This window comes from Rhinolophus sinicus, chromosome 1 (assembly GCF_057876585.1).
Source record: "Rhinolophus sinicus isolate RSI-liver-muscle chromosome 1, RSI-T2T, whole genome shotgun sequence".
Lineage (NCBI taxonomy): Eukaryota > Metazoa > Chordata > Mammalia > Chiroptera > Rhinolophidae > Rhinolophus > Rhinolophus sinicus.
Window position 1 is genome coordinate 169,742,945 of NC_142501.1, and position 27,275 is coordinate 169,770,219.

Here is a 27,275-nt window from a genome sequence, read left to right on the forward strand (position 1 = left end):
GTCTTCTAACAGAGTAACAAATAATAACAGAGCAAATTCTATTCAGTAATATAAATACATAAAATAACCAATAGAGGAAAATTATTTAATATGAAAGTATTCACATGGATTTGGTTATCTTAAACATTTCTATGATTAATCCCAAATCTTCCTAGAAGGACAGATGCTTTAACACTAAGGAAACTAAATGTCCCACTTGTACTGCTGGCAGATATCCTAGCAGCTGATTAATGTTAACATGACCTGGAAGTTGGAGATTTCTTCAAGGATTAATTTTTTTGCCCTGACCCTGATTTGTGGTTGATATGTAACTTCAAGATGAGTTATTGTGATATCGCGGCATGTACGTTACATATTAGCTAATTCTTCTTATTGCCAACCTAAGTCTGCCGTTTACCCTAGGTTAAGCATTGATAGGATGCCGCTCTTTTTTTTTAATTGCAGAAGGGAACGTAATGAAATTCATTCTTTCATATTCTTGCTTTCTTTTAGGACCACACTATTTTTAGATACAAAAACAATATCAGATTGAGTGCTGGATAGTCATTGTTTATGATTTTATCTATGTGGTCACAACTTTCAAAATCATTTTTCCCTGTTTATTTTTTAGGGCAGTTTTAGGTTTGCAGCAAAATTGAGTGAAATGTACAGAGATTTCTCATATATCCTCTGCTGCCCCCACCAAACACACTCTCCACTATCCCACCAGAGCGGTGCACTTGTTGGTTGAATGATGAAACTATTAGGTTCATGCAAGGAATCTATTATATACATTGCCACATTATAATCACACAAGGTTCACAGTTCAAATTGGGATTCCCTTTTAGTATACATTCTATGGATTTTGACAAATGTATAATGACATGTTATTCATCATTGTAGTATCATACCAAATAGTGTCCCTGCCCTAAAAATCCTCTGTGCTTCACATTTTTCCTTTCCCCACACCCACTGGCAACCACCCAACATTTATTGCATAGTTTTGTCTTTTCCTGAATATCATACGAGTATAGCTAGAATCATACAATATGTAACCTTTCCATATTGAATTTTTCACTTCATAATACGTATTTAAATTCCTCCATGTCTTTTCATGGCTTGATAGCTCATTTCTTTTTAGCACTGAATAATATGCCATTGTCTGGATGGACCACAGTTTTATTTATCCTTTCACCTACCAAAGGATAGTTTGGTGGCTTCCATTTTGGCAATTATAAATAAAGGTGTTATAAACATCCATGTTGAGGTTTTTGTGAGGACAACTTTTCAGTTTATTTGGGCAAACACCGAGGAACACGATTGCTAGATCCTGTGTAAGAATATGCTCCATTTTGTAAGAAACTGCCAAGCTGTCTTCCAAAGCAGTTGTACCAATTTGCACTCCGACCAGCAGTGAATAGAAGTTCCTGTTCTTCCATATCTTGACCAGCATTTGATGTTATCAGTGCCCAGGATTTTGGTCTTTTTAATAGGTGTATAGTAGTATCTCACTGTTGTTTTAATTTGTAATTCCATAATGACATATGATAAGGGGCATCTTTTTATATACTTATTTACCATCTGTATATCTTCTTTGATGAGGTGTCTGCTCAGGTCTCTTGTTCATTTTTTTAATCAAGCTGTCCCTTTTCTTACTGCTGAGTTTTAATTGTTCTTTGTATATTTTGGATAACAGTCCTTTATCAGATATCTTTTGCAAATATTTTATCCCAGTCTGTGGTTTGTCTCCTCATTCCTTTGACAATGTCTTTCACAAACTAGATGTTTTAGTTTTAATTTTTTAACTATTTTTTAATTTATTTAAGTGTGTTTTTCCAGGATCCATCAACTCTGAGTCAAGTAGTTGTCTCAATCTAGTTGTGGAGGGTGCAGCTCACAGTGGCCCATGTGGGGATCGAACTGGCAACCTTGTTGTTAAGAGCACCGCGCTCTAACCAACTGAGCTAACCGGCAGCCCCCAGATGTTTTAATGTTAATGAAGCCCAGCTTATGGATTATTTTGTTTTTTGATGGGTCATGCCTTTGGTGTTATATCTAAAAAGTCATTGCCATACCCAAGGTCACCTATATTTTCCCCTATGTTATCTTCTAGGAGTTTTACAGTTTGGCATTTTCCATTTAGGTCTATGACCTACCTTGAGTTAATTATTGTGAAGTGTGTTAGGTCTGTGTCTAGATTCTTTTTTTTTTTTTGCATGTGAGTATCCATTTATTCCAGCACCATTTGTTAAAGAAGACTATCTTTGCTTCATTGTTCTGCTTTTGCTCCTATGTCAAATGTCAGTTGACTATGTTTATGTGGAGCTTTTTCTGGGCCTTCTATTCTGTTCTATGATCTATGTGTCTATTCTTTCACGGATACCATACTATCCTGAGTCCTCTGATTTTGTTCTTCTCCTTCACTACTATGTTGGCTATTCTAAGTCTTTTGCCTCTCCATATAAAATGGAGAATTTCACAGATTCATGCCTCTATCTCCATGACATGGGACCTCCAATTTCCAAATATTTTCTGGGATCACATTGTGATATAAATCTTCTAATGCCCTTCTGCTGTAGCCCCCTCAATGTCTGATGTCCATGAAGCACTTGACAGTGGTGATTCATTACTACAGCTGACTAACATGTAAATACTGACATTCCTTGGCGGGGGTGTTTATCTTCCAAGGCTTCCAATTCTAAATAAAAGCCTCAGAGCTGTCAGAACAAGGCTTAATTCTCCTCAGTCCCTGCTGTGCCGGAAACTTCTCTGTGGTCCACAGAAGTGGAGAGAAATGCCACACCTTGCTTGTTACCCCGTCTGAACTGTTTTTACTCACAACACTTCTGACACCAAATATTAATAATTGGTTGTCACACCAACCAATTCTCCAACTCTGTACACACCACCTGAGTATCCTATAATTCAACTCTGACACCAACTACCAAGAATTAGCATAGACCGCACAGATTAAGGGTCAATCGCACAAAACTGCTCCTACTTTAGATACCAGTTACAAGTCACAAATTGTCACCTCTACTTCTGACCAATCAGCTACAAATCAGGGGTTTCCACCGTCTCCTCCTTAGGTTTGGTAATTTACTAGAACAGCTCACAGAACTCAGGAAAATAGTTTATTAACTATTACAATTTATTTTAAAGGCTATAGCTCAGGAATAGCCCAATAGAAGAGATGTATAGGACAAGGTATGGAAAGAAGTAGCACAGAGCTTCCATGCCCCCTCTGGGGGTGCCACCCTCTCAGCATCTTGATATGTTCACCAACCCTGAAATTTTCTAAACCCCAACATTGAGGTGTTTTTAATGGAGATGCCATTAAATAGGGGTGGTTGATTAAATTATTGGTCATTGGTGATTAACTCAATTTCCAGCCCCTCTCGTCTCCCTGGATGTTGGGAGAGGAGGCTGAAAGTTCCAACCCTCTAGTTACAGGGTTGGTTTCTCTGGCAACCTGCCCCCATTCTGAAATTCTCTAGGGGTCCACCAAGAATCATCTTATTAGCATAAACTCAGGTATGGTTAAAAGGGGTTTATTATGAATAACAAAAGATGCTCTATCACTCATGAAATTACAAGAGTTTTAGAAGCTGTGTCAGGAACCAGAGCCAAGGACCAAATATATATTTCTTACTGTATCACATCCCAAGTCTCACATGTCACACTTGAAAACAGACCATTGGCATTCACTTACAGACCAGGGTTCAGACCTAGTCTAGGAGGTTACACTGAGGTCCAGATACTGTGTCATCTTTCTGCCATACCAACCCATCAAAGTATTAAGTGAATTTGAATTCCAGCATTGTCTCTTAGTCCATTTCCAGTTTGGGGGTTCTTTTTCTGCTTTCTGGATAACTGAGCATATCCTCCTTAGTCCAGCAAGTAGATAGTACTCAAACAAGATGTAGAAAGATAGCTGAGGACAGAGCTCAGACAAGAGGCTAACTAAGTTGTAGAGAGTGCTAAATTAAGACATCACCAGAATAGATCATACTATCAGATAGTCGCAGTGAACTACGGGTTGGGACTCAGATGGATATCCCATGTCATTTGTGTCAGAGGGAGGCAGGGGTGGGGGACAATTTCAACAGGATTGAGACATTGGAGGGTGACAGGCAAACAGTAGGTAAAGGAACCAGTACTCTGAACAGGGCAAACGGAAGCACAAGCCAAAAAGACAAGCAGGTAAAACCAACCCAGGATCAGTCCTGAGGGTCTTGTTCCTGAAACTGTGTTTTTTGATGAAGGCCTTGATATACAGTAGTTCTGTAATCATGCATAAAAATTGTTTTGGTACACTAGGATACATTTAATTCATTAACACAGTAAATCTATTTTGGGTACCTGCAATATACAAAGTATTGTGGATTGAGGCAGTTCTCGTTCTCAAGGTATCTATAATGCAAAGAGAGAAAATAGAAAAGTACACAAGCAAAGATACGAAGCAGAATATTTGAATGATACACACAAAGTTAATAGTTCAAAGGAAAAAAGGAAAAAGAAAACTCTGTTGAGATATAGTCACTAGGAAAGTTAAACACTGTTATTTCTATTTTACAGTAAGAAAATGGAGGATCAAAGATGTTTAGTAACTTCCCTGGGACTACAGCTAGGAAGTCACAGAACTTAAAGTCTGAACTCTTTTCTTCTCTTTCCACGTAAGCAGGGTTGAGGGTGAAGGCTTCACAGGGGAGGTAACATTTAGGTTTGGAGATCATAATCATTTTCCATTTAGTGTTCTCACTCTGTCCTTTCCTACCTTGCTGTTCATTTGCTCATTACAATATTTATTTCTACTTTTGATAGTTTGGAAATTTTCATGCTTCCTGGGGAAGACAGAAGCAAGAGACTTGAATTGTGCTTTAACAAAAATCATCTATCAGAGTGGCTGGTTGGCTCAGTTGGTTTGAGCTCAGTGCTCAGAACACCAACGTCGCCACTTCGATTCCAACAAGGACCAGTGAGCTGCGCCCTCCACAACTAGATTGAAAGCAATGACTTGACTTGGAGCTGATGAATCCTGGAAAAACACAGTTTCCCAACATTTCCCAATTTAAAAAAAAAAAAAAGTCACCCTTGAAAAGGTGCTTTCCCTCATTTAAAAAAAAAAAATCATCTACCATATTTTGTTGATTCTAAGATGCACTTTTCTCCCATCTTAACAGCACTAAAATCAAGATGAATGCTTTAATCAATGGCATCTTACAATTCCTGTTGGCCAGGTGGCAATTATGACATACTTGTCGTCGTTGCCTGTGTAAGCCTGAATATCAAAAGTATCAGCATCAAAACTTGCAGAATGGGCATCAGTAGCATGGATGAAAATGGCTGAAACAAGAATGGACTACTCTTTACCTCTAGGAACAAAGTAGTTCTTAGAAGAAGGTGATATATTTAGCAATGTTCCTGGGTGTTTAGTGTAGGCTAGCTCTGTATAACTGCAAAGCAGTTAATGAGCCCAGAAACAACAGCTTTTAGTTCCTTTCACGATTATGTCAAGATGTAGCTGTATCCCAATACTCTTAGAGCACACGGGTCCTGTTGTGTGAAAAACCGAAGACATCCATGACTGAGTCAAAAGTGATTTGGAAAAGTTAGTGTCTGAAGGTGAAGAACTTTTAGGAATAACAACCAATTAATTTTATTTTTATTGTCCTTTTTAGGTATAAACAAAGTAACACATGATTTAAAAAATCTCTAATCAAAGTTCATAGATCCCTTTCAACAAGTAGAAAATAAAAATTCTAAGTGAAAGGAAAGCATGTTTTTCCATTTAATTAGCAGGGATTGTCTTGGTATATAAAATAATAATCAAATAATAATGAATTTTAGGTTCAAGAGAATATGATATTAACAATATACTGAGTTTTCTCTTGCCCAAAGATAACCTAAAGACAAAACAAATACACAAACAAAAATCTCTTCTGGTATGCATCATTTTCACCAATTGTCAATGACTTTTTTTTTTTTTTTTTTTTTAATTGGGGAAGGGGAACAGGACTTTATTGGGGAACAGTGTGCACTTCCAGGACTTTTTCTCCAAGTCAAGTTGTTGTCCTTTCAAGCTTAGTTGTGGAGGGTTCTGTTCAGCTTCAAGTTGTTGTTCTTTCAGTCTTAGTTGTGGAGGGCGCAGCTCAGCTCCAGGTCCAGTTGCCGTTTGACCCAGTTTTAGTAGGACTGAATAAATTTCTTGTGTTTGTGCCTTAGTAGTGGACCCCTCTTTATACACATCTAAAGACATAGCTTTAAAAAAATAAAAACCCTAAGTACCCTCCCTGGGAGAATTACTTTGTGGGTGTGCCAGACAAGTTTAGAACATTGCTAATTCACATATGAATTGGTAATTAAATATCTTTTGATTGAATTCAATATGGTGAAGTGTAAGAATGCAAGTAATCCAATGTTTTTGTGTTATTTAAAGGGGACAAAAACAAACTGTAAACCCACTTGTAACTGATTTTGAAATGCTTTCCTCAGCAGCTTTACTTTCCCACTTATTTTCTTGAGCTACTATTTACATTAACCTCCCACCTTCATTGATGATGGAGGATGTGGTTTCAAAGCAAAAGGAATGGTAGAATTAAGTCCCATAAGATTAAGAGTGTGCTACCTGAGACTAAAATAATATTACATGCTAACTATACATTAATAAATAATTTTATAAATAATAAAAAATAAAAAGAGTATGCTCCCAATAGCAAGAGATTAATAAATAAATTTTTAAAAAGAATAATATCAGCAGAAGTTGGTTTTATTTGAGCTTGTTAAGAAGAGAGAACACAGTGGAAATATAATGGCTGTGTGTGATGTCAGAGGGATATAGTGGATGGGGGAGGGGGGTTCACACAGTGTGAGGGATATAAATGATAAATGTCTAAGTATTACTTTGTTTTGTGCACATGAAACTAATTAAAAATAAAATAAAATAATTTAAAAAAAAGAAGAGAGAACAGCTTGGCTTACTAAGAAAGGAAAGAATGTGACAGAGCTCTTAAGAAGAGCCATTTTCAACACCTATTTTTTTAATATCCTCAGCATGTAAGTCACCTCCAAAAGAAGAAATGAAACAAGTACAGAAATAATTGCCATATAGTATGGAAAATAAAAGACATACAGAGCAGAACTATGGGAATTTAGAGAACACGTTAGACAACTTTCAAATGACCGAGATATTTGGGGGAATAAAGCAATTCTCTCACTTGAAGATCCTAGTCAAACTAGGATTGCACTGAAGAGGCAAGTGGGATAGGCAATAAATATAATTAGGGAGGTGAGTTAAAGAGGAAAGTCCTTCTTAATCTTCTTTTCAAGACAAAAGCAAGTTTGGTCATTTTTCTCTTTCTAATTTGTTTGTGCCGAAAGTATTAGAGTGATTTTGAAGAATGAGAGCTTTTACCGTAGAGGTAGCTCATGATTACATTGGTTATGCTTATATTCTGCAGGGCAGGGTGTGAGCTTATGTCCCAGTTTGCATGGGGAAGTCACAGTTTGCACATATTGCCCAAAGGAATTCTTAATTGTGCCCCTTTCCACTCTCAAAAGTAAATGCGGTTGCCCTAGCCGTAGATGAAGAACAAAAATAATCTTTGGCTAGACTCTGGCGCCCTCATATGATTAAAGCCTGAAAAGTCTTTACGGAAATAAAAACGTTTTCCTTGAGATTACATTGGGGAACTTCACATTCTGATATTGCTTATTCGGAGAGGAGAAGTCGCCACAGAAAATGTGAACATCCCAAAGTGGATCATCTACTAACTTCACCCCAAAGATCTCAGCTTTGCATTTCATGTCATCAGACTTTATCACTGAATACCCCTGACAGTGGCCACTATCTTCAGACTCCAGGACCCACTTCCGACCTTCATCTATCAGTAACTTTAGCTCCTGGTACACTGTCCCTCTCTCTAATACTACTTCTGTCTTACTTCTTGGTGAATTCAATATACACATAGGAGATTTTGCCAGCACACTAGCCTCTGACTACCTTGCACTTCTCTCTTCTAATGCTCTTGTTCCCCCCCACCCCCGCCTCTGCTGTGCACTCCCAGGCCACGCCGTGGACACTGTCATCACCAGTCTCATTTTATGTACCTTGCTCTCTGACTACCATATCCCCTCTTTCCACCCAGCTCCTTCTAGTAACCCAATTCCAACAAATAGTTGACCCACACAAAGACTACAATCCATTCATTTTACTAATATTTCACTGTGCTTCATCCCCCACTGTTCCTTTTAGTCTCCATACCAGCTGAGATTCCATCATTATGCATTACAGTAATAGTCTTGTAAACACCCTCAACTCGCTTGCTCATCTTTGCATTGCCACTTGCTTGGCAAAACTACACACTCTAGTTAAATTCGGATCTTCCCTCACTCTGTGCCTACATCTCTGCAGCTGAATGTGGGTCGAGAAAGACACATATGAATAATGATTTATCTGATTTTATTCATGATCAAGAATCTAAATGCTGGGACTCTCACTGGTATAGCAACTCATACCCTATTTCCCGATGCCATTCACTGTTCTATTTTCCTATTTCAATATGTCACGATGTCTTCTTTTTCCTCAGTACTCTCTCCTGTCATCATTCTCAGCTGACAACCTTATTTCCTACTTTGCTGAGAAAATTGAAGCAAGCACAAGAGATTTCTAGATGCCTGCGCCGTATCTGCCCACCTACCGCACACTCTGCCTTCCCTCCTCCTGCTGTGGCATACATGAACTGTCCATGCTCCCGTCTAAGGCCTCAGGCCACGTCCCCACTTTGCACTAAAATCATCCCCTCTTTCCTAGCTAAGTGACAGCAATTTCCCCCTTTCTCTTCCACATCATTAGCTATAGATAGCATTCTGGATGTGCTATATATTTACATATCATATAGTTATATATCGATGTCAGTGTATCTACAGCTCTATACATCCCTGGCTGCCAGCTCCTCCCCAATGCCCTAAAAACATGCTGTTATTTATTTCTCTCAATTCCAATATCATCTCTCTGCATCTCATACCCTCTGACCACTGTTCTATTGCTCTGCTCTCTTTTGCAACAAAACTGTTCAAAAGAATTCTCTATATTCTCTACCCCAATCCCTCTCTCATTCTCTCTCAAATCCACTCAGTCAGAACCATGAGACATAATAATAAGTCATTGTTTTAAGCCTCTTCGTTATCGAGTGGTTTATATGCAGCAATAGATACCTGGACTAGAAGGAAAGAACCTATACCCTGACAGACTTACATGACTTTGACAACTTGTATCAGGAAAAGCCTGGGGAGGAGCTGAGGGTACAGATGCTAAGAGTGTTAAGCCAATGAGGATAAAATATATTTAAGTCACATTCATTGACATGGGTACATTCCCCCAGGTTTTGGAGTATAACATATTGGTTGGAATACTGAGGATAGTGCTAAGCGTTTGAAAAGGTTAGCTAATGAAAGCCTGGACACAGTGATAGCCTAGCGTTAATGAGGTCGAAATGCCAGCACTTCTCTACCCTACTGTAGGCAAATGAATGCAAGCTTCAGGAAAATACCTCCTAATTAGAGGTCATTAGACCTCTCCTAATTAGGACCTCACCTCCTAATTAGACCTCTCTGGGAAGGTCTAAAAGATGCTCCTTTCACAAGACATTAGGAAATGCATTAGTGAGGCAGGCACCAGCATTCTTGAAGAGCTCTGTAGGCAGAGATATTGGCAAGTGAGGCTGCAATGAAAATGTATGTCCTTCTCTCAGTGGGAACAAAAGGATTCGGCACTGTAACGGCCAGCTCTAGTGCTGAACTGTTACAGACAATGTGGAGTAACTACCACAATAAGCCACAGGATGGAGTACATAATCAGTGTTTTGACCTGCTGCGCTTTGTGGCAATGGCTAATTGCTTATGGGGTCCCAAGAAATCATAAGTTGACAGCTTACTAAGATGCTGCTGGACATATACAAATGGGAAAAAGTCTGCTAGGCAGAACCTAACTCACGTTGCCAAAGTGTGTATTGTACCCAATACCCAGGCCTAAGTCGGTTCAGAGATGGAGAGGCCCTCTCGGGGAAATCTGGGCACTTTAGAGAAAAGATCTTGCAGCATGGCCATAGGTGTGTACCATGAATCTTCCTTCAACCCAGTGCTTCTTCTCCTTGGCACATACTTACATTTTGGGCTATTTCTTTGGTGTGGGAGACTCCTGTACACTGCAGGATGTTTAGCAGTACTAGTCTCTGTCCACTAGATGGCAGTAATATACACACACAGCCCTTTTCCCAGTTGTGACAACCCCAATGTCTGCCAGACATTGCCAAATATTCTCTGGGGAGTAGGGTTATCAGATTTAGCAAATGAAAATACAGGTTAAATTTGAATTTCAGCATCAAATGATTGCATGGGGGCATACTTATACTAAAAAATTATTTGTTGTATATCTGAAATTAATATTTAACTGGGTGACCTGCTGGTTATTTGGCAACCCTACCTGAGGGGCAAAATTGCTCCTAGTTGAGAACCACTGACCTAAGTCAGTGCTTCTCAATCTTTTAATGTGCTGAGCATCTCATTAAAACACTGATTCTTGGGACCCACTCCCAGAATTCTGATTTAGTAGGACTGGGGTAATGACTATGAATTTGCATTTTTAATGAGTTCCCGGGTGATGCTAATCCTTCTGGTCCAGGGATTGGAATAGCACTGGCCCAAAAAGATTTGCTAGGTGACTATACACTTGAGCAAAGGCAATATCCAATGTTTCCGGGATCATTAGATACTACCGCTGAAATTACATTAACCTTCAGTGACACAAAATGCCACCCAGTTCAGAAATTCAGAGTAGCAACTCCTGGAGATCAGCAGACAGATGGACGCTTAGCCTAAGTGAGTCTAACCCTGGATCGTCACATGGAGTGATCACTATTGTTGTAGGAAGCATCAGGAATCCCCTGGAACTGCCCCCCCCCCCCACGCCTCCTCTCTACCAAGACAGAAACCCAAAATTAATAGCACGTCCCTGAGAGAGTTACAGGGATTAATACCTACAACAGATATTTATGGTACCGGGGCAGTGATTCCTCCAGGCTTTTCCATTTAGCTAACCCTTTTTAGCTGGTACAGAAGTCAGATGGATCACACAGAATGACATTAGAATATTATGATCGTAATCAGGTGGTGAAGCCAATCTCAGCAGCAGTTCAAGCCGTGGTATCTTTAGTGGAAACAATTAACACAGAACCTGGTCCCTGATATGAAGCTATCTGACCTATCAAATACTTTCTTTTCCTCTCTAATCAATAAGGAAAGTCAAACGCAATTTGCATTTACATAGCAGGAACAACAGTATATACTTATGTTCATGTCCCAGACCTATGTTTTCTCTTCTCCTGCCATCATAATATAGTTAAAAGGAACCTTGATTGTCTTAATATCCCAGAAGATATCATGCCGATGCTGTATATTAATGTCATTATGCCAATTAGATCCAGTATGCAGAAAGAAACAAGCATCAAAAATACCTTATTTACATATACAGGTGCCAAAGGGTGGGAGTTAAACCCTACAAAATGTAATAGGTCTATTCCATCCGTGATATTCATAGAGGCCCCATCACCTGGCGCAGGTCAGGGCAGCCTTTCCAAAATGAGACATAAGTTGCTATATCTTGCACTTCCCACTGTGAAGGAAAAATCATACCCCATATTTGGTGAAACTCTTTCAAATTTGGAGGTAATCGATGCAATGTTTGAACATGCTGCTCTGACTCATTCATTCAATAATTTGTAAAGCTACCATTTTTGAGTAGGACCAGATACAAGAAAGGAATCCAGGGTTCAAGAGAAGCTGCAGTGCCACGTAGGCCCTGGGACCCAGCAGACCAAGTAGTAGTAGAAATGAATATTGCGGAAAGAGAGTCTGTATAGAGCTTGAGGCAAGCTCCGGTAGAATCACCACAGCACAGACCTCTAGGGGTTTGGTGAGGCCATATCCTCCTCTGATGACAAATACTCTCTACTTCAAAAGCAGCTGTGGCTTGCCCTAGTTTTTGAGACTGAAATAATGACCAGGTGGCACCAACTGACTGTACAACCTGAATTTCCCATCATGAACCACAGAACTGGATGTACGCAGCAACATTTCCATTGTAACATGGATGCAGTCGAGGAAGACCAGGCCCCCAGCAGGTCCAGAAGGCACAAGTGACATGTATGGTGAGTTGGCTCCAACTTCCCAGTACCTTCGCCTACCACTTCTCTACCTTTTCCTCAATCTGTACAACAGGGGTATTTATGATGGTGAAGGCTGTCAAAAATCAGATGATCAAGGGACCTATTTTGTGAACGTCAGGACGCCTCTTTCCCCGGGCATTCCAGTGCTAGCTCAGCAGGTCCATATACAAAGCAATCATGGCAGCATGGAAGGAAGTGTGAGCTAATAACATGGTTTTCACCACCACCACCACCCCCACCGAACCCTCAAGGCCAGTCTGGCTATATCTAGTGCGATTGCCCAATCTGCCAACAGAAGAAGCCAATACTAAGCCATGATATGGCACCACTGTCCAGCGTGACCAGTGGCCACCTAGTAGTGGTTGATTATGGTGGACTCCTCCCATTGTAAAGAGACCAGCTCTTTATGCTCTCAGGGATAGTCACCTATTCTGGGTAAAAATTTACTTTCCCTGCCTGCAGAGCTTCTGCCAACACTATCATGAAGTTACAGACTGTCTCATCTATAGCCATGTAACCAACATAACACTGTCTCTGACCATGGGCATATGCTATAGTCCAGGAGGTTTTTGGAAATGGGCTCATGCTCTCAACATCCACTGCGTACTCCTATCACGCAGAAAGAGCTGGCTTGATAGAACAGTGAGCTGGCCTATAGAAGTCTCAATGATAGCGCTAGCTCGGACACCATGCAACATTGGGATACTGTCCTACAGCACATGGCATATGCCTTAAACCAGGAGCCAATACTGCACAGAGCCAGAATGCATGGGTGTGGGGAGCACGGAGAGGAATGGTTCCTCCATCCACACTTGTCCCCTATGTGTTTCTCTAACATATTAGACACACTCCTCCTGCCTCTATTTCCTGTCCCCAGATGCTTTCCTCCACCCTAAAGTTGCAAACCTCTTTTTGCCTTCCTGATTACCCCTTCCCTTACTATATTTTTCTTTCTAGCCCTTCTCATCTTCCAACATACTGTCTTATTTATTTGGTTATTGTTTATTATCTGTCTTCTCCCACTAGAAGGTGAGCTTTACAAGAACTGGGTTCTATTTCATTTACTGTTCTATACCCAGTGCCTAAGACAGTGCCTGAAGCATAGTAGGCTGTTTCATTCAATAAGATTGACTTGAATGAATATCGTGAAAGTTCTTGGAAAAGCGTAAACAAATATCTCTAGTCTATTATCTTTACCTACATTAGGGATTGGTTGGCAAGTTTTTCCGTAAAAGGCTAGATAGTATATATTTTAGGCTTGTGTGCCATGCAGTTGCTGTTGCAACCACTCTGCTCTGGCATTGTAGCATGAAAGCGGCCATAGACAGTAGGTAAATGGATGGGTGATACATGGAAAGAAAAGAAAGGAATTGCTGGATCACGTGGTAATTTCATGTTTAACTTTGTGAGTAACTGTCAAGCTGTTTGTTATGGAAGCTACAACATTTTACATTCCTACCAGCAAAGCACAAAGGTTCCAGTTTCTCCACATTTATGCCAACATTTGTTATTTTCCTTTTTCTTATTTTTTATCATGGCCAGCCTAGTGGGTATGAAGTGGTATCTCATTGTGGTTTTGATTTCCAGTTCCCTAATGATTAGTGATGTTGAACATCTTTCCATGTGCTTATTGGTCAATTGTATGCCTACGTTGGAGCAATGTCTATTTAAGACCTTTGCACTTTTTTAATTGGGTGGTTTGGTTTTTGTTGTTAAGCTGTAGGAGTTCTTTATATATTCTAGAGATTAACCCCTTATCAAATCAATGATTTGCAAAGATTTTCTGCCATTCTATGGTTTGTCTTTTCATTCTCTTAATAATGTCCTTTGATGCACAAAAGTTTTTAATTTTGAAGACGTCCAATTAGTTTATCTTTTGTTGCCTATGCTTCTGGTGTCATATCCAGGAAATTCATCCCAAATGTCATGAAGCTTTCCCCCTATATTTTCATCTAAGAGTTCTTATTTTTATACTTTTAGCTTTTACATTTATGTCTTTGGTCCATTTTGACTTAATTTTTGTATATGGTGTACGATAAGTGTCTAACTTAATTCTTTTGCATGTGGACATACAGTTTTCGCAATAGAGTTTGTTGAATGTCTTTCGCCATTGAATGGTCTCGGCACCCTTAGTCTGCTCTATTGGTCTGTATATGTCTTTATACCAGTACCAGTGTTTTGATTACTGTAACTTCGTTGAGGGTCGAGTTTTAAATCAGTAATTTCAAAGAACTAAAGTGGGGATTGAAGGGAACCAAAATTTTGCCACCCTGAAGCCACCTTTTCGGGATATTGATTTCAAACTGTTTATTAAGAAACAAAAACCCAGAACCTTTGACCCTCCTCCACCCTTATCCTGCCCAAGGGATTCAGACAGGAAAACCTGCTTTAGGAAGGGAGCCTTGGCTTAATCACCCTAAGAGTCTTCACCCCAGCATTAGTCAGGAAGACTCCAAGCCTGTTAGCTAGAGACCCACTGTGTCCCATTGTTTCTGAGTTGTCTGACCTGTGTGTTCTTCACCTACTTGTAAATCACCGCCATTCTCACGTCTAGAATCTAATACCTCGCCCCTTTTCTCCTTTGTCCAAAAATGTCATATGTACCCAATGTTGCTTCTCTGTCTAAAATTTTCATGTTTATGTGATTTTCCCATGTGCACATACTAAAACTTTAACTTTCTCCTGTTAATTTGTCTCTGTTAGTTTATTATTAGCCCAGCCAGAAGAACTTAGAAAGTAGGAGGAAAAGTAGTAGGTTTTCTATAAAGGGCCACACAGTAAATATTTGGGCTTCACAGTCCATGAGGTCTCTGTCACAATTACTCCACCCTGCTATTGTAGCACTAAAGTAGCTGTAGACAATACATAATCAAATGGGTGCGGCTGTGTTCCAATAAAACTTTATCTGTAAAAATGGGTTGTAGGATGGATTTTTCCCAAGGGCAGTAGTTTGACATCCCCTAGACTAGAGGTCACAGTTGGGCATTTTCAAAGGCCTAAAGAAAGGCCAGTGTGATAAGAACAAAAACAAGAGAGGAGGGAGATGAGTTGGAGAAATAAGCATGGGCCACATCACCCAAACACTTATAGGCCACACAAGAAGAATTTGATTTATTCTCCCTTACCCATTCACTCACCAGACACTCAACAAGGACCTATTAGGAGCAGCGGGGTTGATTACATAAGAGTTAGGCTCAGTCAGCCTCATGGAGCTTCGATGTAGAGAAGAGGCATGAGCTAAGGAGTTTTAATACAGTATCATATTTCCTTTCTGAGTCATGGCATATGCTTCATTCCATCACCTGAACCATGGATCCCTGCTCCATATTGCCTTAGTTCAAGCTTTGTTAATTCTCTCCAGGATGACTGCAACAGTCTATGCAAACAGGTCTGACAGAGCCTCTAGCCTCATCTTTCAAACTAGCCTCCACACTGCAGGAAGAGACATTTCTGAAATGCAATTCTGATTGCACTCCCCAACTTCAAACTATTTGGATGGCGTTCAGCACTCTCAGAGTCAAATCCAAGCTCACATGACAATATGTACAGCCCTGTGTGATCAGGCCCCAGCCAACTTCTCAGCATCATTTGCTCCCTCTCCTTTAATGGGAAGTGATAGTTGACAGCTCAGAACATCTACTCACACCCACATAAGAACATGTTTGATTCATGATTAAACCCTGGGATAACATCTACATCAAAGAAGAGCATTTGGTATCTGTGTGAATTCCTGTTGTTGCTGTTTCTAACATACAGTATAATTACAAATTGAGCAAGACTTGTAATATGCTCTTATAATAATAAGAGCATACACTTATGGAGATAATCTGTGCCCAGTGCTCTTAAAACATTTAATCCTTACAAGTACCTTAAGAAGTAGGCCATATCATTGAACCCATTTTACAGATTAGGAAATTGAGGCACAGAAGAGTTACCTTCCCTAGGATCACACAGATCGCATATGTGATGACATCAATATTCAAACACAGGAATTCTGGTTCCATGATCTGTTATTAAGCACACTAAACCATAAAGATACCATTTTAAATGATTGACCGAAGCAGCGCCCATAGTCTAAAACAGTGGTCTGTGGATAGTAGCACAGGGATCATCAGGATGCTTATTAGAAATGCAAATTCTCAGACCTGAGCCCTGACCTACTTAATCAGAATCTCTGGAACTGAGGCTTCTGAATCTGAGTTTTAGCAAGCTCCCCAGTTGATTTTCAAGCGTGATCAAGTTTGAGAAGCGCTGCTTTTAAACATTCATTCCTGGGGATTAAAGGCCTGAATGGAGGCAAAGCTAAGACAATATAGTGGTACCTCGGTTTTTGAACGTAATCCACAAGTTCTGAAACGTTTTTAAACAGCCGACCGCTAGGCCTCAGGATTTTGCACTCAGTGGAAGCTGTGTGACATGCTCGACTTCTGAGTTGTGTTAGAAAACTAAAGCATTTACTTCCGGGTTTATGGCATGCATAAACCAAAATATTTGTTAATGGAGACATTTGAAAACCAAGGTACCCACTGTACATGAATCATTTGAACCAAAGAAATAGGAAAAGGATACTTTTAATGCACAAAGGTTTCAGATCATGACAAAAAGAAAACAAACCCTAGTACAGAACCATGTAGATGTTAGAGGTCTTGTGAGGATGCTGAAGAAAAGCACAGGATTAACCTGAATCTAGAGCCAATCTGGCCTAAGGTTAAACCTGGCATACCATGTGTGGTATACCATAGTATGGCATACCATACTAAGGTTAAAGCCATGTGCCTTTTAGCAAATTGCTTAACCGGAGCCTAAATTTCTTCATTGAAAGGTTACAATAATAACCACCCTGACCTGTGCCCCATGATGGTTGTGAAAAATCAAGTGGGATAATGTATGTGACAATGCTTTGTATGGAGAGACAGTGTGGTGATCACATTTCATGTTCTGCTCTCTTTACAGAAGAATATGTGTATCGTCCCTAATCCTACTCAAGCAACAGATAGGATTTTGAGTCTTGCAGTGACATAAGAGAACTCTACTTTCTATAGTGTAGGTTGCAGAAGATAAACAGCTGGAATGAGGGGTTGCTCTGCATCTTAAAGTCACAGAACCTAGCAATGACATTAAGTGAGGACTTACTATATATGTCTCTACACTCATCTGAAGCTTTATAATTTCTGTCCCCTACCCCTACCCCCGCAAAAGTTTAATTAAAATCTGGGATAGTTTAGGCTAATATCCAGCCCTGTGCTCTCTTACTGCCTACCAGTGGTTGCTGTTGCATGGGTTATTTACAATAGCTTCTGTTCTGATTGGTCAATGCTCATGCCACACAGGTTGTTAAATATTTCAGTAACAGTCTCAGTTATACGCCATACCAGAAAGGAATGTCATTTGAAGCTGATTTCAAACAGACGCAGCTCCTCTCTGTCTGGGATGGTTTCATGGGTTCATCCTGGGCCTCATGGGACCTATTCTGACCTTTAATTCTATTGCATAATCCTCAACTTAATGACAAATGGTTTCGGCATGTTTATTAAAACGACACCATTTATCATTTATCTACTCTGTCTCAAGCACATTTCTCCAACCTAGGAAAACAAGCTACTACTCTAGAAAAATTCCCATGCATGTGTAGGAAAGAATTCTATTTCTAGGCTGGGGTTTCTTTTATTCATTTTGCAAAGTTGTGACTTTCCCAGCCAACACTCTCCTTTCTTTCCCATTTTTTCCCCCATGCTATTTTCTCCCCTCAGTTAGGGACAGAATATTTCCCTTTTCCTAGCTATTCATTTTTTTCCCTCTTGGTTTGTCTCTGTATTAAAAGCTACTTTCAGATTAAAATGGATTATTTAGGACAGGGAGCTTCAGTTGAAAGAGGCACATATGCCTCTCACAAGAAGATAAAACACATTAATTATATTCCTTACTCGAACTGATTTTCAACTATGTAATAGATTCGTATGCTTTACAATCTTCACTTCCAAATAGTAGGAGGAAGACACTAGTTATTTTTCTAGCATGCGTAATTTTTTATTGAAGCTGAAATGTTCAAAGTGATCACTGACCACACCAGTGTGGGGCATGATATGGACACTTAATCCCCAAATTACAAAAATTACAAAACGATTTCTGGCTATCTTCAAAGTGGCCCATGCAATCTAAGGAGCAGTCCAACATGTGTCTCTCACTTGGTGTGATTTGGTTTCCCACACCTCGGAAGTGTTTAACAGAAACTCCCACGCTTAGAGATACTCCATCAAAGCAGGCACAACCAGGGCGAGATGCTGTCTAATTTTTTTCTCTTCCCAAAATAAACAAAAACCTAGAGGTTTTAAGCCTCTAGGTTTACTCATGGCATGTTTCCCGGAGCAGCACTGAAGTCACTTGGGACGTTGTCAGAAATGCAGAATCTCAGGCCCACTCCAGACCCACTAAATTCTAAGAAGCCTGCTTTTTAACAAGATCTCCAGGTGATTCTTATATTAAAGAAGGAGAAGTACTGATGTAAGTGACAATGTTTGTTAATGCACATACCAAAAAAGAAACAAGATTCTCTACTCAGTATGAATATTAAAAAAAAAAAAAAAACAGGCAAACAACTCACCTCAATTATGATGTGTGATGTTGGAAGGAAAGCAGCCCAAACCTTAGTAGACAGGCAGTGATGATACACTTATAGGTCTTCCCATAGAGACTTCAACCAAGATCCATGTCCCTTAAAGTCCAGGAACTTCCCTTTCCCAGCTCTCAAGAGGCAAGAGGAAAAAAAAAAAAAAATCACAGAGGAAACTGATCAGCCCAGGCTAGGTCCTGCAACACCAGAAGGACTCAGGCTTTCCAAAAATAAACTGGCCTTGAGGAAATGTCCAGGGTGAAAAGAACAGTTCTCAGATCGCCTTGAATTCCTTTTTTTCTCCGTTAGCTGGTTTTTACCCACATTTCTTTCTCATTCACTGGGATTCAAACTGACAACGAAGCAGCCTGGGATACTTTTCCAGCGTTCCTGGCAAGGGGCTGGGAAACAGGAGGAAATTCCCATGTCAGAGAGATAGTTTTATATCTTTCTCTTTGTGCAACAGAATCCTGATGACAGCATCTCCAATGCTAACGACAACTCGAGGAAGGACCAAAACCAGTTCTAGCAAATAGTTTCGCTCTGTGTTAACTTCCTGTCTTTGACTAGCTCTGCCGTAATCGGGGGTCTCTTTTCATAGGCTCTGCCTTCTAGCAAAAAAAGCACACGCAGGAAGATAACACAGATTTAGAAAGGAAGTGAAAGAAGCCAAAGCAAAGACAGTGTTAGGTTTCAGTGTAAAGGTCCACCAAAGATTTAAAGAGGAGAGAAGCTGTATTTAGAACACGCTATCCTTGCCAATGTTCTCTTTTTCTAAACCAGAAGTATAATAGGAATTTAAGACTATTATATAGGCATTTCATATTCTGAAAATATGATGTCAAGTGAAATAATATGGCATTTACTAAGAGTTTCTGGTCCCACTCTTCACTATCCTTGACAAGTTTTTTCATCCAAGCCTTCCCAGCTGTAAAACAGTGATAACAGTAATGCCTTCCTTACAGAGCTGGCATGGTAACACCATGAGACACGTGAAATACCCATCACTGAACTGGCTGTGCTGTAAGTTCTGTTTATATTTAAGTCACCACCCTGATTCTTCTCTCTATTGTGCATACCTAAACACAAATCAGGCACTCAATAAGTATTTATTGAGTTAAACACTTATTGAAAATGGAAGTTAAAAAAAATCTTGACATTGTTAAGAAATTCTATCTATTTATTTTTATTATTTTTTATTGTGGTAAAATATAACATGAAATTTGCCATTTTAACCATTTTTAAATGTTTGATTCAGTGGCATTAATTACACGCACAATGTTATGTAACCACCATCACTATCTATCTCCAAAACTTTTTCGTCACTCCAAACAGAAATTCTACTCATTAAGAAATAACTCCTCCAGGGATTTTTTCCATGTGAGGATCACTTTTTAATTTGGGAGTCCCTCCTCCCTCATGGTAATAGTTGCATTTTAAGTACCCCGGAAGAGAAAACACATAATGTCAAAAATAACATAGAGAACTCTTTTAAATAAATTTGCATTTTAATCACACCACACAACAAATCTTTGAAATATGTGTGAAATTATTCTTTATTCCAGCAAGAAACAAGATTTAGCACAAACCTTGACATAAAATGGTTGTCATGCTTGTGGATAGAGTTGAACCTCTTTTAAATATGGTCTACCTTCTAAACAGGTTAAATTCATCAGGCTAATTATTTCCTTTTGAAGGAAGGAGAGAAACTAGCACTTACTGAAACCCACAGTGTCATGGCAGGGACTCAGCTCCTGCTCCCCACATAAGAACACAGGACATGGTGAGGCCAAAAAGGAACACCCATGGAGCCATAAATAAGAGAATCATACCACTATAGTCTCTCTGGCAGCTGTGTTGGAGACACAGGAAGCAGGCTCCACACAATGAGCAATCCGCAATCTGCCATCCGCTTCCCTGCCAACCAACCAACTAACCTCCTAACGTAGCCATGGCAGTTATATTAGTGGCTAATGGCTAACTGGTTACAGCTGATGGCCACCCAGCCACAGTGGATGGCCATCTGATTACAGCTGATGGCCATCTAATAACCGAGCCAGCACCTTTCCATATGAGGCAGAGAACCTGGAAACTGCTCTCTGGGACTCTGTTCCCACACACAGGTACCAGCAAGGACTCTAATTTCATCTCACTCTTTATCATAAACATGAATAAGTGTGAAATTATTTATTATAAGTGTGCTATTACTGTGATCCTCATACTACTGTGATATTACTGTGTGATAATTCTCCTAGTAATTGCACAGTTGACCATTTTGTTGTTATATAAGCATGAGCAAAGCAGAGGCACCTGTACCTCCCTGGTACTTAATTGAGCAAAGCATGTGTGCACTATACTACTAGTGCAATTGTTTATACATAAGCAAGGCCTGGGGGGAGAAACCCAGACCAGCACAAAATTACAAACTTCCTTACCAATGGTACGTTTAAAAGAAGTGCAGATACATCCATAGAGATGGAAGAAATTTTATTCCAAGTTTTATTCTAAACCAAGCTTTATTCTAAAGCTAACCTGACAAATCTAAGTTTAAGGATAATTAAAACATATATTAAACCTGACAAATCTAAGTTTAAGGATAATTAAAACATATATTAAAAATAAGCATGATTCTAAGGATCAGCTAGACACTGTTGGGGAAAAAAGGAATGTATGATATGGTATGGCTCCTGTCCAGGGGTTGACATCAAGGATGGGTAGACAAAACTAACACACATGACCTGACAACAGTGCTGACGGAACACCATATTGGTTCAGGCTGTAGGTGGTGAGAAAAGAGAGTGCCTAGCGTAGAATGAGCAGATTGTGGATGTAGGATTCCTACTTCTTACTGATGTAGATCTATGGCTGACTTGGCTAAGGTGACCAGTGAACTCTTAGCAAAGCTCAGAGTAACTAGGCTCAAGTCCTCATAATTCCCATTGTCGTGTGGGAGACCCTGCTCACTGCGCCATTTGTCATGCGAGGTGGCCTCTGGGGCCTCTGGTCCCACTCCCCACATAAGAACTCAGGATATGGCTAGGCCAAAAAGGAACACCCACGGAGGCATAGATAGGGGAGTCATACCACTATAGTCTCACTGGCGGCCCTATAGTCTCACTGGAGGCTGGATCCACATGACCTGCAACCTGCTGTACGCTTCTCTGCCTGCCACCCAACCGACTAACCAACCAACGCAGCCGTGGCAGTTATATTAGTGGCCAATAGCTCACTAGTTACAGCTGACGGCCAACTAGCCACAGCTGATGGCCATCCAATCACAGTTGATGGCCATTTACTACCCGAGCCAGCACCTTTCCATGTGAGGCCGAGAGCCTGGAAACTGCTCTCTGGGACTCTGTCCCCACACCCATTTATTCCAGAACAATAAACATTAAATGAGTTCTTATTTAAGAAGTAACCCAAGCCTCTTTTCCAATGAGGCAAATCTAAGTGATTCCAATTTACAAAACACATTGCTTTTCTGACAGAGGTAACACAAGCTTTAATTTTCAAATTTTCTCCCAAGTCCCATGTAACATGTAATTTTATGTTATTAAATATAATATTAAGACAGTAGTAATTCAATATGGGAAAGAAAAAAAGAAGGAAGGTAAAAAGAACGAAAGAGGGAATGGAGGAGAGAGGGAGGAAGGAAGAAAAGAAAAAAAAGAAATTAGAACCTAAATGTTCACCAGTAAGGTTAAATAAAATGTAGCATATGCATACCATAAAATATTATGGAACAGTTAAAAATAATGAGATAGAAATATATGTACTGTCTTGACAAAGAAAGATCTCTAAGACATGTTAATTGTAAAAAGCAAGTTGCTAATTAACATAGAGCATACAAATGTTAAAACACATGTAAGTACACAGACAGATACACACACACACACACACATACACACACACACACATACAATCACAAAACAAAACTATGTATTTTCATAGTTTTTCCATACATATTGTCCTGTGGGGCGGCAGGCGGAGTCTCTGGTCCCGCTCCCCACATAAGAATGCAGGACATGGTGAGGCCAAAAAGGAACACCCACGGAGCCATAGATAGGGGAGTCATACTAGTATATTCTTGCTGGCGGCACTATACTCTCACTGGTGGCTGGATCCACACTGTCCGCAATCCACCATCCTAACTGCAATCCACGCTTGCCAGCTCAGCCACCATCTTCTTGCTAGCCCCCATTTTCTGCTAGCGTAGCTACAGCAATTATATTAGTGGCCAATGGCTCACTGGTTACAGCTGACGGCCAACTAGCCACAGCTGGTGGCCATCCAATCACAGTTGATGGACATTTATTACCTGAGCCAGCACCTTTCCATGTGAGGCCGAGAGCATGGAAACTGCACTCCTGGCTCTGTCCCCACACTCCACCCCTACAGGGTCTCACCTCACAATCTACGCGACAAGCGTCTTCTGCGAGGGGTCCTGTGTGAGGAGTCTGGTCTGGAGATGAATGCAATATCCTAGATACAGCCAGGCTCTCTGGACACAGCCAGGGTTTCTCAGGGCACCACCAGTCCTTCTGGGCATGGCCAGACTTCCTGGGCTTCTTAGGGTACCACCAGTCTCCCCGGGCACAGCCAGGGCCTCTCAGGGCACTGCCACTCTCTCTGGGCTCAGCCCGACTTCCTGGGCACAGCCACGGCCTCTCAGGCTACCACCAGTCTTTCTGGGCACAGCCAGTCTTCCTGGACACAGCCAGTCTTTCTCACATATTCTCCACGGTGGCTGGTCGAGACACAAAAGCAAACATCCGCCAGTTTCACTACATGGTGGTGTGTTCCCAAGCAAACAGTCAAGCGGTCCATTAAATTAGGAATAGAAGGCCCATTCCCCATAGTCCACAGTCATTCGCCAGGGCTGCCCGTTAGCCTCACAATGTGTGCACTCTCCACAGGACAAGGGCTCCAAGTCCTCCCCAACCTGGGGGTGAGGGTCTCAGCAAGCACTTCCCAGCTGTCATGCGGGGAGGCCTGCGGGGTCTCTGCTCCCGCTCCCCCACAAGAACGCAGGATATGATGAGGCCAAAAAGGAACACCCACGGAGCCATAAGTAGGGGAGTCATACCACTATATTCTTGATGGCGGCATCCACCTCTCTGCAATCCACTTTTGCCAGCTTAGCCACCATCTTCTTGCTAGCTCCCATTTTCTGCTAGCGTAGCCACAGCAGTTATATTAGTGGCCAATGGCTCACTGGTTACAGCTGACGGCCAACTAGCCACAGCTGATGGCCATCCAATCACAGTTGATGGCCATTTACTACCTGAGCCAGCACCTGTCTATGTCAGGCTGAGAGCCTGGAAACTGCTTTCTGGGGCTCTGTCCCCACACCAGCCCACAAGGCCGCAACGACCTTCACTTTCTCTGGCTTATGCTGGTTGAGGAAACATCCACGTTTTCCACCTCTCCAGGGGGCTCGAGCTCTCCAGCAGTGGCTCCTCCTGGTCTTCCTGGGACTGAGGGTTCATATGCACAAACTGCTCCACCGCCCTTCGGAGAGCTTTGGCCCGCACCGTACCCTGCTTGCTGCCCCATTTGTCGTGCGGGGCAGCCTGTGGGGCCTCTTCTGGGGTCTCTAATCCTGCTCCCCACACAAGAACACAGGATATGATGAGGCCAAAAAGGAACACACAAGGAGCCATAAGTAGGGGAGTCATACCACTATAGTCTCACTGGAGGCTGGATTCACACGACATGCGACCTGCTGTCCGCTTTTCTGCCAACTGACTGACTCCCCTCGCTAGCTGCAATCCACCGTGCTAACTGCAATCTGCTCTTGCTAGCTCAGCCACCATCTTCTTGCTAGCCTCCCATTTTCTGCTAGCGTAGCCACGGCAGTTATATTAGTGGCCAATGGCTCACTGGTTACAGCTGACGGCCAACTAGCCACAGCTGATGGCCATCCAATCACAGTTGATGGCCATTTATTACCTGAGCCAGCACCTTTCCACGTGAGACCGAGAGCCTGGAAACTGCACTCCTGGTTCTGTCCCCACACATATATACCCATCTATGTATATAGTCACATAGAAAAACCTCTGGAAAGACATGACTGACCCAAAATGGCAGCAATCTCTGGGACATATGAAATCAGGAAGTAGGGATGCTATATTGAAAATATACATCTCTATTGTTTAAGGACTTCCTAATGTGTATTTATATACTTTCCTATTTCTTTTAGAGTAAAAGCCAAAAATCTTTACAATCAGTATCTTCCATACCTACTTTTCTGATGTCACTTTCCCTTTCACCGATTCTAATGTAGCCAAACCTATCTCCTTGCAATACTTCAAATATCCATACATTTACCTACGTCAGGGCCTTTCCACTGGCTGTTCCCATTGCGTAGAACGCTCTTCCTACATTTATCCATATGGCTCATTCCCTCACTTCAAGTTTTTCTTCAACTGGTAACTTCTCAGTGAGGCCTACCCTGACCTCCCAACTTAAAATTCCAATTCCTCTTACTAGCACTCTTGATCTGCCTCATCTTATTTTTGTTGATAGCACTTATCACCTTCTAACATATGTGATTTCTTTATTTATTGTGTTAGTTTTTTTTTCCTTCCAGTAGAATGTAAGCTCTATGAGGGTATGGATTTTTATCTGCTTTGCTCATTGATATATACTTAGTCCCTAGAATTGTGCCTGGTATACAAGCAGGTGCTTGATAAAAATGTATTAATCAATTCGCAATTCACAAGAATATATTCATGTGTTTTTTTGTATACTGTTTTTAAGAACCAAAGATAACCACCAAGCTCACAAAAAATAACTTCTAAAAAGTTAGAATAAAATGTTTGAGGCCCTCCTGGGTTCTGCGGAACAAGATGTGAAAACCTCTGGCTCACAGCTAAAGAAGACAGAACTTATGGGAAAGAAGTTTATTGAATGGAAGTCCTTCTGTTGACTAAGGCACACTAACTAACAACGCATATTATCTTACCCTAGAACATCTGAGTTTTTTCCAAACAACTAGGAATAAACCAACCATTCCTAGGAACCTCTGTTGAAATCCCCAGCTATTTCTCTAACGAGGCAAAGAGCCAATAAAGGTCCCTTATTTCTTATAAGATCATCTCTGTGCCAAAGGTAAAGAGCTGGTGCTTTTTTGTGCTTACAAGTTATTGGGGAAATAAATATTTATTTTAAAAAAAAATCAAGGCATAAAAAATATTTTGGGTGTCAAAATGATCTATGTTAAGTCACTGAATCATTTGTCACTATTTCAATGGATGGTGGAAACTTGTCTTCTGAAATGTTGGCATGTCTGCATGAGAAGCATCAGGGCAAATGCTTGAATGGGAAGTCAGGAGTGGCCTAAATCCTGCCCTCCTCATCTAAACAGCTGAGGAAGTTATTTAGATAAAAGAGAAAACCATATGACTCATTTTTGACCTTTGTACAATGGGTATAATAACACCATTAAGGGCTTGTTGTGAGACATAAATAGTCAATATACAACCTACACAGTAATATATTCGCTTTTCTGCCACTAGTTTCTTGTCTCTCTAGGTGTCAGTTTTGCTTTTCAGCAAATGTTTCTCCCCATGTTTTTTTTTTTTTTCCTTCCCTTATGTGCCTTTCTTTTCCTCTCACTACTTTTCTACTTTTTCCTTTATTATCTCTCTCCCTGCCTGACTGAATTTCTTCTTAATATTCTCTTACCTCTCCTCCCTCATTAAAAAATGACCAATGGCTATGAATTTTAGTAAATTTACAGAACAAGAAATTTAAGAACTATTAGCAACTTTTCTTTTTTCCAAACTAGTTTCCAGTCTCTGCCATGCTCGTACATATTTTTTTTACATTTCAAAATCAGTGAATACATTCATGTTATTTTAGTTCTGACTTTCTCCACCTAATATAACTTTATATTGAAGGGGATCAGGCTATGTCACTTTGCCATAAGGACTATTTTGAGTCAAAGGCAATTGAAAATCAACAGATGCAGAAAGAAGCCTTCTCGGGGCTTCTTATCTTGAGTAAAAGCAAAAACATCTGAGAAATGAGGCTGTCATAAATTCCCTCTTCAGGATGGGAAAGAGACCAAGAGTAAATCCACCATAAATCCATCCATCTCTGGGGGAGTTTCAGGGTCATGAAGAAGATTGAAAACGCCATTTGCATATGCATAAACACATATTATCACAAAACTTCTCAGCTCCAGGTTGTTCTCCTAAAAATCCATTTTCTCTTTCCTAAAGAAATTTTTTTCCCCATAGAAGACTTTTCTCCACTACCCTCTCTCCCCTGCTAAGTTAGGTAGATATACCTCCAACTGTAACCACTTAGCTATTATCTACTTCCAGATGAATAAACATTTTTTGCTTCTATTAATCTATCAGTTTAATTTGCAGGTCCCCAGAAACTATACCTAAGAGGGGAGAGCAAGAATTTTTTCCTCTCCTGATGGTTCATAAGCCATGTATCAATATAGA

General features: G+C 40.6%; 1 protein-coding gene across 2 annotated transcripts in view; it reads right to left on the minus strand.

Moving 5' to 3' along the window:
* The window catches only part of LOC109452252 (broad substrate specificity ATP-binding cassette transporter ABCG2-like), a 96,307-nt gene extending 76,902 nt beyond the window's left edge, over positions 1 to 19,405 (minus strand). Inside the window, exon 1 of one of the 2 annotated variants that reach the window (XM_074323701.2) lies at positions 18,805 to 19,405. The gene's annotated coding sequence lies outside the window, so the exon portion shown is untranslated. The remainder of the gene's footprint in view (positions 1 to 18,804) is intronic. The other variant, XM_074323695.2, reaches the window with a different exon arrangement.
* Positions 19,406 to 27,275: the final 7,870 nt, after the last annotated feature.